Source organism: Mytilus galloprovincialis, chromosome 7 (genome assembly GCF_965363235.1).
Source record: "Mytilus galloprovincialis chromosome 7, xbMytGall1.hap1.1, whole genome shotgun sequence".
Taxonomy (NCBI): domain Eukaryota; kingdom Metazoa; phylum Mollusca; class Bivalvia; order Mytilida; family Mytilidae; genus Mytilus; species Mytilus galloprovincialis.
Window position 1 is genome coordinate 74,925,156 of NC_134844.1, and position 5,668 is coordinate 74,930,823.

Below are 5,668 nucleotides of genomic sequence, written 5' to 3' on the forward strand. Positions count from 1 at the left end.
AAAATCTAGAATCTGCTTAAATATTGGTAAATGAGTTATTGAAGATCTAAATGAAAATAAAAATTGCAGTTATTTGGGCTATAAGTCTTTTAAGGGCTGTTCAGATCAAATTGATCGTTCAGAATCAGAATCAGTCTACTAATGGTTCCGAATGTTATATTTTGACAATATATGCATTCACTTGGTAAGTAATGCTTGCATACATGTAGCAGGATATATGTACCATGACTACGCAACCGGTCTTGTCGATTACTCAGATTGGGTGTGTTAACTAGATTTGTCGTCTTTATCAGTTAATGTGATTTAAATATCAATACACAAAGGAGGCAGATTTATACCACCTCAAAATATTGCCCCATTATACTTAATAGTATTTTCAATCATGAAAATTCAATCAATTGAAGGATTAAAGGGACGTCAGTTTAGCTCTTATACGGGAATTTTGTGTAAAGATCCTTATTTCTTATGCAGCAAAAATACTGCAATCTGATTGGTTAATTACCCCGGTGTAAATAACACCCCACCCTGGTTCACCCTGGGATAAATAAAATTTTGCCAAAAGTTTCAGAATTTTTTAATTTTTTTTGCCAAGAAAAAAAAAATAATAATCAAAATAAAATGTTTAAAAAAAAAAAAAAAAAAAAATTTAAATTTTAAAAAATATTTAAAAAAAAAAAATTTTCCGGAAAACTCAAAGAATACAAAATTTTTCTGATTTTTTCGAAAAATTAAGTAAAAAGTAGTTTACAATGCGCAGCAACATTGTCATTGAAAAAACATTACACTGTGAATTTTTCATTACCATTTTTTCAATTTTACATCCTGGTTTCAAAATGAGTAAAGGAAATGTTCATAAGAAATAGATTCGTTATCTTGGTGTAATCAGGGGTGTACGGAATTTTACACCGTTGTTGAAAATTCATACACCAATTCGGCTGCGCCTCAGGGTGTATGAATTTTCAACAACGGTGTAAAATTCTGTACACCCCTGATTACACCAAGATAACTAATATTACTACCTATTATTTTTTGGTGTCAATTATCTAAAAGTTAAATATATCTTTTATCTATTTAACTGTCTTTAGTGTACTTTTAGTACAATTATGTTTTTGTTATTTCTGATAGAGATATAATTGTTAAAAATGACATATCATGTAAGTATTATAATTTTAAACTGAAATTCTTCTGTTTCTATATGTTCTATGAACAATATTTGAACACCTCAATTTAAATTTGCTTCTTACGGTCGTTTCATTACATCTCCTTTCACTGTCATAGACATTGTATACGGTATTTTGCTTCATATTTTTACAATGCGCCATATATCATTTTGAAATTCAATCTACATTTTAAAGACAATTTTGCTCCAAGTCAGGACTGTGACAGTTTTTGTCTATTGATGTGTTCGAGGTTTTTTTACTTTGATTAGGTACCTTCCTTTTTTTCATTTTCCTGTAAGTTCAGTATTTTTGTGATTTCACTTTTTTAAACGTTGTACGAACATTGTCTGCTTTTTCTCTCACATAGCATTGTATAAAATCACTTTATTTTAATTTAACATGATGAAACGCATACTATGTAGAGTGGGGTTGTTTTTTTATATATATAAATAAAGTAATGTCGTTGTACATGTCTAACATAAACATATCGTTTTGTTTGCAAAATGTTTGACACATTGTACTATCATAATAATGAAATAAAAATAAACCTCCAATTTGATGAAATGGATGTAAATGCATACAAGATATCATTGTTTGTACTATTGATCAAATAACAAATATAGACAACCTTATGATACTTGTAATGCGATAGATAATACAAATTCATATCTGTATATGTAAAGGCGAATTTTAATGTTCTCTTTTATTCATTTTACGTTCATACGGCCAAAATCCTTTTAAATAAGCAAGTACTTTATATTGACTCTTGATTTTATATTATTAATATTTCTGCGACACGTATAGAAAACGATAGAACAATACCTGTCAAAGTATTCAAGGTGACTAAATCAAAATTGGTTTACGTCAGTTTTCCCACTGATTGAAAGGTTAGAAATGTCCTAATAAAAATAAGCACAGAGAAGCGTTTCAGGCGCACGAAGTAAAATGTTTCTTCCGTATGTTACATTAGCGAGTAAAACTAATTTGTATTCAAATGACCAACAAAGCACGAGCCAGATCTTCCACACATTCAAACTACTTGAAAACAAAATACCGCTACACTGTTTTCAACTGTACATGGCATAAATGCTCTGAATTGACCGTGCTATGTATTCATTTTTAAGGTTTTGGGATAATATTTCAAATGTTATAACAATATTTCATCAATCCACTTTGAAAACTTTGAAGACTATGAAACAGTTTATTAAATCGTTATTTGCTCGGTAAGTACATGTACATACGTGTGGGCATATTTAATAGATCAGACATGTTTGTATACTAAATATGTTAATATGAGGAAGGTGCTACCTTAAATGCCAGCTTTATACTAAGACTATGTCCTATATATTGATTGGTTGTTGGTTGCTTAACGTCCAGTGGCAAATATTTCATGCATGTTTAGGATGAATATCCTAAAATATAATAATTTTTATTCATAGTCTCATGAATGGTGCTGTTCCAAGTTGTCTTTTTTTTTTGTTTTTGTTTCTTGAGAAGTATTTGTTTAACCTGTTCAGTCACTATAAAGTGTTACAACTCATATTTAGATGCAACACATTGATAGTGACCAAAACGGTACCGCCTTTTACATGAGAGAAGCTAGAAAAAAACCAGAAGTACACATTTTCAACATCTTTGTTGGACACCCATGAAAAATTAAGAAAGTTTATATGTAGTTTATATAAAGACTGCTACTGAAAAGAACTGTTTCAGACTCACCTGATACCTGTTTTCAAATTTGTCTAAAAGTTTGACATTTACACAAGGTTAGACATTTTTGTATCGACGTCTTTTAAATGTTAAGATGTGAGTGGTCCTGATGAAATTAAGTGTAATAAATATGAGGTGGCATTTTTCTGTCAATGCTGGGTTTATACTTTTGGCACCATATATGTTATGTTTACTTTGGAGACTATAAAATGAATACCAATTATGTCTTTCGTCATGCCGAAACTTCAAACAAAAAAGAAAGGAAGCCAGATTTATCATTTAACTTCGCTTTTCGATATAGCGATGGTTTTTTGTTACCGAATTATTCGAAGTTTGTTGACTTTGTGGATTGCTTCTGATATATGTTTAACTATGAACTATATCTCGACCTACATATACAAATCGTTAAAGAAGGTCAGATGAAAATGTAGCACTCAGGACAAAAAGAACTTTCTTTTCTAACTGTGTACACCTGATATTAGTATGGTTCGTGCTGTGAAATCGTCAGACATCGATGTAATGGTTTCCCATAGTTTTTTCTGCTTATCTTTCTTTTTGACCTGGTGTTTTCTGTGTTTTTGTTGTTGTTGTTTGTTTGGAATTATTCTTGAAGTCTTTCTTTTATCGCCTTGTTATCTTTAGGTAGATTTATATCTATGATAACATGACATATCTAGCTGATATACATGCGCATCTATCAAGGCATATTGTACAGTTCTTACTTTTCAAAAAAAAAAACGTTTTTAACATTTTAACTTATTATCTTCTGTTGTTGTTAGATTTCTGCCGCACTCATGCATATCTCATGTTTCCTTCCTGTTGTATTTTAACAATTGTGTTGTTGTTGAAAAGCATTTGATTTACAACCAGGATATATACCCACCTCAAAGTGTTTTTTTTTTATTTCTGAATGTGTTAGTTGTGTTATTTCGTTTAGACGTATATCCTTAGTTTATTATCATTTTATAAAACAAATGCTGATTATATAAAAAATAAGATGTGGTATGATTGCCAATGAGACAACTGTCTACAAGAGACCAAAATGACACAGACATTAACAACTATAGGTCACCGTACGGCCTTCAACAATGAGCAAAGCCCATACCGCATAGTCAGCTATAAAATATATGTATAACATTTATTATTAAATAGACTATGACATAAATCTGAAATCACAAATGGAATAGATATTCTGTTTATAAGTAAAACTATGTAATAAGATATAACTGAATGGTAAAGTTTTCTATAAACATACCATATGAAAATAACGTGTATTTATAGTCAGCAGAAATGTTTAAACTAGGATTATGTGTGGACATAAAAATGTGAATATCAATGAAAGTCGATGACAGTTGTGAAAACAATAACACTACTTCAAGTCTCCTTGAATAATAAATATTATATTTAGCAATAAGAAACGTTAAAAATGTGTGCGAAATTATTCAAATGTGTTACTAACAGTTGATTTCTTACTTTGTCAAAGAAAATTGGTTATGGTCCATCAATACTGGTTCATAATGATTTACTGTCATGAGTAATACCATAGGGACACCCTGGTAAGTCAATGAACTTTATTATTTTTCTCTTGACCATGTCAACAATACTGACACCTGGCTTTTTACCTGAATATCCAGGGAATACAGCTATTGTATAGTCATTTAAGGACGCTACATCAAATGCGCTGTATAATTCTTTCAGAGGAATTGTATATACAACTTCTCCATCGTCATTAACTGCTATTACTTTTGCATTGTTAGCTTCGTAATTTGAGAACAGAAATTTACCTTGTTTTGTAACACAGCATTCAGAAGAGTGTGCAAAAGTCGTGTTGAATTTGTGTATGAGTTCAAGTCTGACATCGTTAATTGATTGTATTGCTTTAGGGACCATTATCTGGGCTTGCATGTCTTTCCTTCTTATGATGTCAATTTTAGTAGACGAATCATTTTCTTGATGTTAATGGAACCAAACCCATCTACATTAAGAATATTCTGTATCTTAGTATCTATTGTAGTTTCTAGGGTGATTTTTTCATGATTCTTATGGTCAATACTGGACTGGAGATTTTTTTCTATACGGGGGTTTTCTCCTGAATTTCTCTCATTCTTAGGAAGGTTTGCAGTTCTAATGCGTATTTCTTAGTGCTCTTGATTTCTGACTTGATCTGATTTATTTCCTTTGCTTTATCTTGTAGTGATGAAACAATCAAATTAATTTGAGTGCAGCAATCAAATTCAATTTGGTCAAGTTCGTTTAGGAACCCCTCTTCCAGTTTATTGATATGCTGGATGACCTGCATTTCTATGTGACAAACTTCAGCATGTTCACCCGATATTTTCTTCTTTTGGTCTGTAATACTTTCCATATTTGACTCTCTGTCTTTACGAATTATATTGATATTAGTATACAGTTCGTCAAGGGCATGCTCTAAGTCAAAGAAGGACTCTGACGTTTTCATGGCCTTTACTATCTCATCAAGTGAAAGTATTTTCCCACATTTCCCACGATCCTTTACGCACTTGTTGCATATTGGACTCTCGTGCTTATTAGAATACAGTTGGTATATTTTACTGTGATAAACACAATGCTGATTGATGTCTGTAACAACGGCCGGTAGTAGTTTGTAGTCTGAGATAGGAATCGTTTTGTGATTTCTAGTTACTTTCAAAGCATTGTGATGATTTGTAGAGTCTGGACATAATTGTTCCTCACACTCAATACACCAATCAGTTGACGTTGAAGTTTGATGTCGATGATTGCATACCGTGCACCATGAGGTAAATGTACCCATTGACGAT